Below are 12442 nucleotides of genomic sequence, written 5' to 3'. Positions count from 1 at the left end.
CTTGTAAAGACTCATTTAACTTGAGTGTTTCTATTTCTCCTCTAAAAATGTCCAGACTTTTCTATTAATGGCTTCATTATAAATGGAATTTGCTGCTGTCATAAATAAAAACAGAAAATGCTGGAAATATCCAGGTCAGGCAGCAGCTGTGGAGACAGAAAAAGAGCTACAATTTCAGATCAATGACCTTTCACCAGAATTAGGAAAAGATATGGTAGAGAGAATAAAGGGGATATCCATCATATGGAGACGTATTGACCAGTGGCAGTGGTGCTGTCAAGACAGAACAAGTGGGGTTCCTATTAATTGTTGCTGATCCATGACAGAGAGTGCTAACAAACCAATGCTGGAACTATGCTGTATTACTCTGTGACTCTATAACTGCAAGATACAGAACATCACAGTTGCCGGAAATCTGAAATAAAAGTGCATGCTGGGCATACCCAGCAGTTCAGGCAGCACTTGTTGGGGAAGGGGGGAGAAAAAAATCAGATTTATTATCACTGACATATATCGTGAAATGTGTTGTTTTGTGGCAGCAGTACAGTGCAAGACAAAAAGACACAAAAATTACTATAAGTTACAAAAATAAATAAATAGTGCAAAAGAGGAATAACGAGGTAGTGTTCATGGACTATTCAGAAATCTGATGGTGGAGGGGAAGAAGCTGTTCCTGAAAAGTTGAGTGTGGGTCTTCAGGCTCCTGTATCTCCTCCCTGATGGTAGTAATGTGAAGAGGGCATGTCCCAGGTGGTGAGGGTCCTTAACGATGCATGACACCTTCTTGAGGCAATACCTCTTAAGATGCCTTCAATGGCATGGAGGGTTGTGGCCACGATGGAGCTGGCAGAGTCTACAACCCTCTGCAGCCTCTTTTGATTCTGCGCATTGCAGCCTCTATACCAGGCAGTGATGCAACCAGTCAGAATGCTCTCCACTATACATCTGTAGAAATTTGCAAGAGTCTTTGGTGACATCCCAAATCCCCTCAAACTCCTAATGAAGTAGAGCTGCTGGTGTGCCTCCTTTGTGATTGCATCAATGTGCTGGGCCCAAGATAGATCCTCTGAGATGTTGATGCCCAGGAACTTAAGGCTGCTCACCCTTTCCACCGCTGACCCCTCAATGAAGACTGGCGTGTGTTCTCCCGACTTCCCCTTCCTGAAGTCCATAATTGATTCCTTGGTCTTGCTGATATTGAGTGTGAGGTTATTGCGACACCACTCAACCTGCCGATCTATCTCACTCCTGTATGCCTCCATCTAAAATTCTGCCAACAACAGTGGTGTCATCAGCGAAGTTATAATTGGTGACTTAATATAATCGGTTGATAACCTTTCACCAGAACCGGCTAGTTCTGATTCAAACCAGAAAAGCTGGTTGTTTGAATTCAGTGTTTATTCCCCAGGCACGCCAGCCTCCACTAGCCTTCACATTCAGTGGATCGTCCCCCTTCACTTTCTGCAACTGTCACTGCAATGCCACCATGTGACACATCTCTCCTTCCAACATTCCAAAGTGTCTATTCCATCTGCTACTCTTCAGTTCACCATCAACCATTCCCCTTTGTTATGGCACCTTCTCGTGTAACCACAGGAGATGCAATACCTATCCTTTTATTTCCCTTCCCACCACCTCAGAATCCCAATGCTCCTTCCATGAAAAACAGTGATTTACTTGCAATACTCCAATTTAGTGCACTGCATTTAGTCTTCCACAATGGGGAAACCAAAGCATTCCATTTCGCAATGAAAGGCAATCCTGATAATCTAGTTACTTGTCACTTTAAGTCTCTATTGCATATCCATTCTGACCTTTTTGTCCTAGCCCTCTTACACAGGTGCAAAGTAAACTCTAAAAACACCAGATGGTCTTTTGACTTCTGTGACTAAAAAGCCTTCATCATTTCTCAACTGACACTTGCATCCTCCTTGGTGTAGAACATAGAAAAATTACAGCACAATTCAGGCCCTTCAGCCCACAAAGCTGTGCTGAACATGTCCCTACCCTAGAAATTACTAGGCTTACCCATAGCCCTCTATTTTTCTCAGGTCCAGGTACCTATCCAACAGTCTCTTAAAAGACCCTATCGTATCTGCCTCCACCACCGTTGCCGGCAGCCCATTCCGTGCACTCACCACTCTCTGAGTAAAAAACTTACCCCTGACATCTTCTCTATACCTACTCCCCAGCACCTTAAACCTATGTCCTCTTGTGGCCACCATTTCAACCCTGGGGAAAAGCCTGACTATCTACCCTATCAACACCTCTCATCATCTTATATACCTCTATCAGGTCCCCCCTCATCCTCCATCGCTCCAAGGAGAAAAGGCCGAGTTCCCGCAACCTGCATTCAAAAGGCATGCTCCGCATTCCAGGCAGCATCCTTGTAAATCTCCTCTGCACCCTTTCTATGGCTTCCACATCTTTCTTGTAGTGAGGCGACCAGAACTGAGCACAGTACTCCAAGTGGGGTCTGACCAGGGACCTATATAGCTGCAACAATACCTCTCGGCTCCTAAATTCAATTCCCCGATTGATGAAGGACAATACACCATATGCCTTCTTATCCACAGAGTCAACCTGCACAGCCGCTTTGAGCGTCCTATGGACTCGGACCCCAAGATCCCTCTGATCCTCCACACTGCCAAGAGTCCTACCATTAATACTATATTCTGCCATCATATTTGACCTACCAAAATGAACCACTTCACACTTATCTGGGTTGAACTCCATCTGCCACTTCTCAGCCCAACTTTGCATCCTATCTATATCCCTCTGTAACCTCTGACAGCCCTCCAAACTATCCACAACACCCCCAACCTTTGTGTCATTCGCAAACTTACTAACCCACCCCTCCACTTCCTCATCCAGGTCGTTTATAAAGATCACAAAAAGCAAGGGTCCCAGTACAGATCCCTGAGGTACACCACTGGTCACCGACCTCCATGCAGAATACGACACTTCAACAACCACTCTTTGCCTTCTGTGGGGCAGCCAGTTCTGGATCCACACTGCAATGTCCACTTGGATCCCATGCCTTCTTACTTTCTCAATAAGCCTTGCATGGGGTACCTTATCAAACGCCTTGGTGAAATCCATATACACTACATCTACTGCTCTCCCTTCATCGACATGTTTAGTCACATCCTCAAAAAATTCAATCAGGCTCGTAAGGCAGGACCTGCTGACTATTCCTAATCATATTATACCTCTCCAAACGTTCATAAATCCTGCCTCTCAGGACCTTCTCCATTAGCTTACCAACCACTGAGGTAAGACTCACTAGTTTATAATTCCCTGGGCTATCCCTACTCCCTTTCTTGAATAAGGGAACGACATCCGCAACCCTCCAATCTTCCGGAACCTCTCCCGCCTCCATCGACGATGCAAAGGTCATTGTCAGAGGCTCCGCAATCTCTTCCCTCGCCTCCCACAGCAGCCTGGGGTACATCTCATCCAGTCCCGGCGACTTATCCAACTTGATGCTTTCCAAAAGTTTCAGCGCCTCCTCTTTCCTAATATCTACATGCTCAAGCTTTTCAGCCCGCTGCAAGTCCCCACTACAATCCCCCAGATCTTTTTCTGTAGTGAATACTGACTGACGTAAAGTATTCATTAAGTACCTCCGCTATTTCTTTCGGATCCATACACACTTTCCCACTGCTGCACTTGATAGGCTGTATTCTTTCGCATCTTATCCTCTTGCTCTTCACATACTTGTAGAATGCTTTTGGGTTTTCCTTAATCCTGCCTGCCAAGGCCTTCTCATGGCCCCTTCTGGCTCTCCTAACCTCCTTAAGCTCCTTCCTATTAGCATTATACTCTTCCAGATCTCTAACATTACCTAGCTCCCTGTACCTTTTGTAAGCTTTTCTTTTCCTATTGACTAGATTTATTATAGCCTTTGTACACCACGATTTCTGTATCCTCTCGTGACTCCCCTGTCTCACTGGAACATGCCTATGCAGAACTCCACACAAATATCCCCTGAATATTTGCCACGTTTCTTCTGTACTTTTCCCTGAGAACATCTGTTCCCAATTTAATCTTCCAATTTCCTGCTTGAGAGCCTCATAATTCCCTTTACTCCAAGTAAACACCTTTCTAGTCTGTCTGTTCCTATCACTCTCCAGTGGTAATGTAAAGGAGATAGACTTATGACCACTATCACCAAAATGTTCACCCACTGAGAGATCTGACACCTGACCAGGTTCACTTCCCAATACCAAATCAAGCACAGCCTCTCCTCTTGTAGGCCTATCTACATATTGGGTCAAGAATCCTTCCTGAACACACATAACAAACTCTACCCCATCTAAACCCCTCACTGTGTGGAGATGCCAATCGATGTGTGAGAAATTAAAATCCCCCATCACAACAACTCTGTTATTCTCACATCTTTCAAGGATCTGCTTCCTTATCTGCTCCTCAATATCCCTGTTACTATTGCGCGGCCTATAAAAAACACCCAGTAAAGTTATTGACCTCTTCCTGTTCCTAACCTCCGCCCACAGAGACTCCGTAGACAGTGCCTCCATGACGTCCACCTTTTCCGCAGCCGTGACACACTGATCAACAGTGCCACTCCCCCACCTCTTTTGCCTCCCTCCCTGTCCTTTCCGAAACATCTAAAACCCGGCACCTGAAGCAACCATTCCTGTCCCTGAGACATGCAAGTCTCCGTAATGGCCATCACATCATAGCTCCAAGTATTGATCCAAGCTCTAAGCTCATCTGCCTTGTTCACAATACTGCTTGCGGTAAAATAGACACATCTCAAACCTGTCTGAGCACGTCCCTTCTCTATCACCTGCCTATCGTACCTACTACTAGCTTTCTCTATTTGAGAGCCAAACACCTCTTCTCCAGCCTCTCCAGATCGGATCCTACCCCCCAACAACTCGAGTTTAAACTCTCCCCAGTAGCCTTAGCAAACCTCCCCACCAGGATATTGGTCCCCCTGGGATTCAAGTGCAACCCGTCCTCTTCGAACAGGTCATACCTGCCCCAAAAGAGGCCCCAATGATCCAGAAGTCTGAATCCCTGCTCCTTACTCCAATCCCTCAGCCACGCATTTAACCTCTTCCTCATTCTGTTCCTATACCCACTGTCACTTAGCACAGGCAGTAATCCGGAAACTACTACCTTTGAGGTCCTGCTTCTCAACTTCCTTCCTAATTCTCTACAGTCTTTTCTCAGAACCTCATTCCTTTCTCTACCTATGTCGTTGGTACCAATATGTACCACGACCTCTGGCTGTTCTCCCTCCCCCTTCAGGATCTCTTGGACGCAATCTGAAACATCCTGGACCCTGGCACCTGGGAGGCAAACTACCTTCTGAGTTTCTTTCCTGCGTCCGCAGAATCGCTTGTCTGCCCACCTAACTATAGAGTCCCCTATCACGAGTGCCCTCCTCTCTCCTTCCCTAAACTTCTGAGCCACAGGGCCGGACTCTGTGTCAGAGACACTGCCACTGTTGCTTCCCCCAGGTAGGCTGTCTCCCCCAACAGTACTCAAGCAGAAGTACTTAAGCAGAAGTACTTATTGTCAAGGGGTACAGCCACAGGGATACACTCTGGTACCTGACTCTTCCCCGTCTCCACCTATCGCAGACACTCCACCACTTCCCGAACCGTTCTGAACTCAGATGATGAATAATTAATATCCACAGCTGCTGCCTGACCTATTGAGTAATTCCAGCATTTTCTGTTTTTATTTCAGACTTCCATCCTTTACAGTTTTTGGGTTTTTGTTGCTCACGTAGGAGTTGTTCTTAAGGACATTCCACACCTTCAATTATGCTGAATTAGTTGTTTGCTTGTCATTATATATCTTCATATCATTCCTTAACACAAGAAAATACATTACTCATATTATCATTGTGTTTGTCAAAGTCTCTGGTTGTATTTCAGGACTAAAACTGTAATTTGCAGCAAAGCAGATGGTTCAGTGTTGGAGCCTCAAAACCTTGAACATCACCACCGAGTTAATTTCATTGCTACTCTGCTCTTGTATTTTATTTATGAATGGCCAGTACCAATATGGAAACACTTGAGGTGTTGCCTATTGGTCATGGTTCAAAGGCTCCAACTGGGGTCGCTTACATGACTCATCCTGTAGTTGCAGCTTTTAATTCTTTACTGTTCAACAATGGAGTTATGAGACATGGCAATATTCAGAAACCTTCACCTTGAATTCAGTCCATTTTCAGCAGGAACTGTGTGGAAGACTATCAGAGTATGTATTTCTTTTGACTCTGGCTATGATTGCTCTTCTAATTCTGTAGGTGTACTAGCCAACATGTTCACAGATAACCTAATAAGTTGCACATGCCAAAAATACTAACCGACTACACAGCTGAAACTAGGATATGTTGCAAAGCAGCTGAAGCATAAAAGTCTGTGACAACACAAATTAAGCCACAGACATTTTCTTCCCCCATTAGTTTGTTCAGAATAATTTTTATACAATACCAACAGTTGAACATGAACTGTGTTCAATTTTACCTTATTTGCTGCTCCTTTTCCAATTCTTATGAAGTTTGTTTAAGAATAGCTTTATGGTTTTATCTGCAGCTTCAAATATTACATTCTGGGCCTGCCTTTGTTTGTCTGTCAGCAAGGACATAAATCATTTCCTGCTTAAATCTCACTGTGTCTTTTTGTACTATTTGTCTCCATATTTCTGAACATAATTCCTTTCTTTCAGGCCCTCTTTGATATGAACTTCAAACTTAAACATTCTGCATGCAAAACCATTTAAAATAATGAAAAACAAGCAATGAAGCTCAAATACATTCATGTGTTTCTATACTAATAACTTCAATTACCATCCCTTTATTCAAGGCCTTCATCTTGCCTCACATTGCATACAAAATCTACTTTTCCTTTAATTGTAACTTTTCCAAAAATGCAAAGAATAATGCATGAATGAGAAATTAGCTTGAAACATTTTTTATTGAAAACTGCTTAAAATCACTAAATTGTGGAAAAAGTAAAGAATCTTAGTGAATAAATAACAGCTTTTGTAAGAAAATGCTAGAAATACATTCAAATAAAATTAATGTTTTCACATTCAGAATGTCAAACCCATACATTTTCTCCATAGAAATATTGTTCTATTTGATTTTTTTGTGCGATCAATGCACATATCAGATAGACTGGTGACAAACTACAGGCCTGAAAGACATTTTTGCCAATTTTCTCCACGATTTGAAAATGATGACTTAAGAACATAACAAAAAGGAGCAGGAGTAGGCCAGTTGGCTCTTCAAGCCTGATTCTTCATTTAATGAGATCACAGCTGATCCAATCTTGGCCTTAACACCATTTTCCTACTCTCCCCCCAGACTCTTTGACTTCCTTGTAATTTAAATGTCTGTTCACCCCTGCCTTGAATATATTCAATTCTGGGTGACACAACAGTGCAGCTTGTAGTGGTGCTGCCTCACAGCGCCAGAGATGTGAGATCAATCTTGACCTTGGGTGCTGTCTGTGTGGAGTTTGCATGTTTTCCCTGTGACTACATGTATTTCCTCCAGCTTCCTCCCACATCACAAAGGCTTGCGGGTTGGTAGGTTAATTAACCACTGTATATTGAACCTAGTGTGTAGGCGAGTTTATGAGAATGTTGGGAGAAATTAAAACAAAAATAGGATTAATGTAGGATTAGTGTAAGTGGGTGGTTGTTGATCAGCATGGATTCAGTGAGCCGAAGGGCCCGTTTCTGTGCTGTATATATCTAAGTCTATACCTCAAAGTTCTCCAGATTGACAATTCTTCTAGAGTTGACAATTCCTAAGATCCATGACCTTCAGAGAAGAAATTCCTCGTATGAAATGGGCAATTCCTTATTTTGAAACTATGCCCCATAGTTAAAGAAACTTTTATGAAGGGAAACATCCTTACATCTACCCTGTTAATCCATTCCCAACTCCTATACATTTCAATGAGGTCACCTTTCATTCTTTAATATTCCAATCAGTATAGGCTCATGCTGCTCAACTTTTCTTCATACATCAACCCATTTATCCCATGAACATTTATCCCAGTGAATATTCTCTGCATCACCTCTAATGCAAGCTCATGCTGCCTTGAGTATGGAGACTCAAAAGGAACAGTACTCCAGGTGGGGTTTCATCGGTGCTTCGTAAAGTTGCATCATACCACTTACACTAAAGGCCAACATTTCCATATCCTTCCTAATTATTTTCAGTACATGCACATTAACTTTCTGTGATTCATGTACTAGGTACCTATTCCATTGAAATAATAACTTGCTTTTTTTATTCTTCCTTCCAAAGTCGATAACCTTATTTTCTCACATTATAGTCCATCTGCCAACTTCATCTATATCCCTTTCCAGACTCCTCAATTTGTTAACCCCACCTAGTTTGTATCATCAGCAAATCTAGCTACAGTTCACTCAATCCCTTCATCCAAGATTACAAATAGTTGAGCCCCCACCAATGACCACTGTTAGGAGTTAAGATGCAAGTTATCTATGCATGAGTCACTGATGCAGTACTCTGCAGTTTCAAATGTCTGGGCAAGTGGAATACACAAGGATGAATCCAATACTAGCTGGTTAATGCAATCTGTTTAATCAACAACACGTTAGCATTTTAAACAGCTGAGCAGGAAATCAAACAGACAAGCAACTACAATTTGCCAAAAAAATCCAACATTTTAAAATCATCACAGCTTTTCAGTTTAGCACCACTTTAAGTGTTACTTTTAATTAACAGTAAAGTCTGCTAAGAAGCAATTATGTTGGGTTCAATTTTTACAGTATATGGCCAGACAAATTACTGAATGTACTAGTACAAATGACAGTATAGTGGTTTTACGTACAGGCACATGTGTGCTAATTTAAGGGGACCTTCAACAGAGTTCAAAGAGACTGCAAGCAGCTTAATGCAGCAGGTCAGAGATGTTGATTAGCTTTTGCTTCACCATGAGCACCACGCAAAAATATAAGGACATCTACTTTGATACGTAACACAGAAAATCAGGAGTATTTTTTAAAATGGTGGTAGATTAGGAAATGTTGATGTTCAAAGAGACCGCGGTGACTCGGCACACAACTCACTGAAAACTAACATGCAGGTGACGCAAGCAGTGAATTGCAAATGAATTTTGGTACAGGCGTAAAGAGATCTTATTGCAGTGTTATGGGGCCTTAGTGAGACTGAACCTGGGAGTATTCTGTACAGTTTTAGTCACCTTACTTAAGAAGAGGATGCTTTTGTCATAGGACGAGTGTAGCAGAGATTTCTTAGACAGGATACAGGGATGGTGCGAATTACTGGATGAGGAGAAAATAAGTACATTGATCCTGTGTTTTCTGGAGTTTAGAAAACAGGGTAGATGTAGGGAGGTTCTTCCCCTGGCAGAGAATTCTATAATTAGGGATCACAGTTGCAGAATCATGGTGCTAAAGTAGAAGATCAGCTGTGATCTTCATGAATACGTGCACTGCACAGATTAGCTAAAGCCATGGTAATTCTGGCGTTCACATCTTCACCACTGCAAACGGGCTGTTGTCTCGTCCCACAGCCATTGCAATATCCAGTGATCTCAGCAGTTTCCTGATTTCACATGGAGTGAATCAAATTGGCAGAAATCTGGTTTCTGTGATAGTGGGGGTTGCAAGAGAAAGAGGAGATGGATCGCCCTCACAGCACTTCTAGCTGAACATGGATATGAATGCTTCAGTCTAGTCTTCGCCACTCATTTGCTGGACATTGACAGTCTTGAGAATAGGGATGTTCTTGGAGTTACCTCCTCCAGTTAGTGTCCACCACCAAGCACAACTAGATGTAGCAGGATTTTTGAGCTTTAGTTTGAACTATTGGCCATGGGATTACTCACTCTAATTCCACGCTTTTTGTCATCTAGCATTCATGTTGCAGCATCACCAGATCAACACCTCATTTTTAAGTTTGCTTGGAGCTGCTCCCGGCATGCCTTTCTGAACTCATTGAACACATTAACTCGTTGACAAGTCATTGCACCAGAACACCGGGGATGATTCCCTTGCTCTTTGAAAAAGAATTTTGAGGAATATTAGATCCATCTGAGAATGCAGATGGTGTTTCAAATCAATGTCTCATCCTAACGATGTCACCTCTAACAATGCAGCGCTACTTCAGTCACATGGTGCAGCGTTAACCTAAATTTTTGTGCTCAAATCTCTGGAGTGGGACTTGAATCCACAACCTTCTAACTCAGCAAAAGCCCTACATCTTGGTTACACTGCACTGTTATTTTTAATAAATTATACAATGGCAAAAAATCTTATTGTTCTATTAGTTTCAATAATCTGTAGGAACTTTCTTTTGTGCTACCAGAATTTAACCACGTCTATATCTCAATGAACACTAGTAAAACTGTGCTGAACACCCAAAATGAAATGACAATAAAATCAGATTAAAACAGTGTCTTACACTTGGGCAGCAACTTTAATTAGATTTTGAAAAAATTAAAACCTTTTTTCCTGAAGCTCCAAAAGCAGAAGGCAACCTTTTCTTATCCCCTGTTTGTGAGTTAATTCACAGGTAGCAATTAGGCCCAAGGCCCTTGTTCCACTTTGGATTATTTCTGTGTACTACATCAAGACATTTCTCAATCATTAAAGTCTTAAACGTAATGGCTTAAACACGGCAAACTATCCAATTGCATTTAAACTGCATTTCCCATAGATTGTCACAAAACTACTTCATAGACAAACTGCTACTAGCAGATCCACCTTTAAGGGCCAGGGCTGTAAAAGATGAAGATATTTTCTCTCAAATTTTCAAATGAATTAACCTGATGTGCCCTTTCCATGACAACATGCAAGTCTGAGTTAGTTGGTCACATCTCATCTGATAACTTTCCTGCAGCATATAGGGTTAAATAGGACTGTGCACTTGCTTCTACATTAGTTACTCCATTCTTGCTGGAATGCTAGAAGTTGCTGCACGTGACATCACTACAGGTGGCACCATAACAATAAAACTTGATGGCAGACTTTTAAACCTCTGCTGGTTCAAGGCTAAAAGCAAATCTCAACAATATATACTACGTATTGATGACCTGTCATTTGTCACCCTTTCTGAGAATGACTTGTAACATTTACAGAATTTTTTTGCCCATGCTCCATCCCTTTTTGGGCTCTGTATTAACAACCTGGTGACAAAAATCTGCCATCTCTCACAATCAGAAATAAAAGTGAATAGCAGCCAATTAAACAATGTTAAGTCTTTCTGCTACCTCAGGAGCACTGTTACCAATGATACCAGCACTGAGAATTTCCAGCATGCTTAAAGTCAGCTCTTTAGCTTTCTCTATATAAAAACAGTAATGGACAAGAAATGTGGATGGGGAAAATTCAAAGTGTCTGCAATATATATATAAGTGCTGATTTTACACCACTTGCTCTGTTAGAGACCTCCCCCCTTTTTTGTCACCATATGAAAAAACTTAACTGCCTGATATAAAAACAGAAAATGCTTGAAATACTTGGCTCTTCTTCACAGTTCTGGGTTTAAACATTAACTCTTATTTTTCTTCCCACTGATGCAGCCTGATCTGCTGAGGATTTCCAGCATTTTCTGTTTTTATTTTAGATTTCCAGAATCTGCAGTTTTTCTTTGATTTTCATTAACTGCCTGTAACTCTGTTACCAGTGCAGCACAATGGGAATTAAATTGTCTGGTAAAATCCCCAACAAAGTACAATAGCAGCCATATAAAGCTGGAGGCAAATGACTTGGCTCAGCCACGACACACAAATGGACAACAATTGACTGCCAAAGAGAGTTCTATACTTTGAATTTGAAAGAGGCCATAGGAAGGTAAACCATTCCAAACTCCATAGCAAGGGCTGCCTTAAGCAGGACGTATGGTCTGGCAGATTTGATTTAATGACCTGGAAGAACTCAACGCACAATAGGCGAGGTTGGTATGGCCATGAAGAAGGCATTACAAGTAACTGCATGCCACCATGGTCTAAAGTAGGAGGGAACCTAGACACCTGAGCCTCACATGTGAAAGCTGATTCTAATATCTGCAGTAATTACTGTCATTTATATTTGACTGCCATTACTGAAGCAATAACAGCAAAATGCACTTCCACCAGGATAAAGGTTGGCACTCTTTTGTCTGCAGAGACAGCTTTTCAACTGCTGTCTTGTATTCTTTCCTCAACACAACAGACCCCCAGTTGCTTGAAAACAAAAGTAAAATATGTAATTTGGATATTTAAAACTGCAAATGCTAGATGAACACAGCCAGTCAAATAGCATCTGTGGAAAGAAAAACCAGTTAATGTTTCGGGTGAGGGGCTCTTCTTTAGAACTGGGGGAAGAGTGCAGTTTGCTGTATTTAAAGTGGAGCTAGGGGAAGGAGAGAGGTGCAAGGCAAAAGACTATATGGAGCAATACAGAAAAACAGCTA

General features: G+C 42.0%; 1 protein-coding gene across 1 annotated transcript in view; it reads right to left on the bottom strand.

The window, feature by feature from the left end:
* vps13d (vacuolar protein sorting 13 homolog D) overlaps positions 1–12442 on the bottom strand; it is a 222585-nt gene that overhangs the window by 156798 nt on the left and 53345 nt on the right.

This window comes from Pristis pectinata, chromosome 26 (genome assembly GCF_009764475.1).
Source record: "Pristis pectinata isolate sPriPec2 chromosome 26, sPriPec2.1.pri, whole genome shotgun sequence".
Lineage (NCBI taxonomy): Eukaryota > Metazoa > Chordata > Chondrichthyes > Rhinopristiformes > Pristidae > Pristis > Pristis pectinata.
The sequence above is the reverse complement of the archived record's forward strand: the minus strand, read 5'-3'. Positions and strand labels throughout refer to the sequence as shown.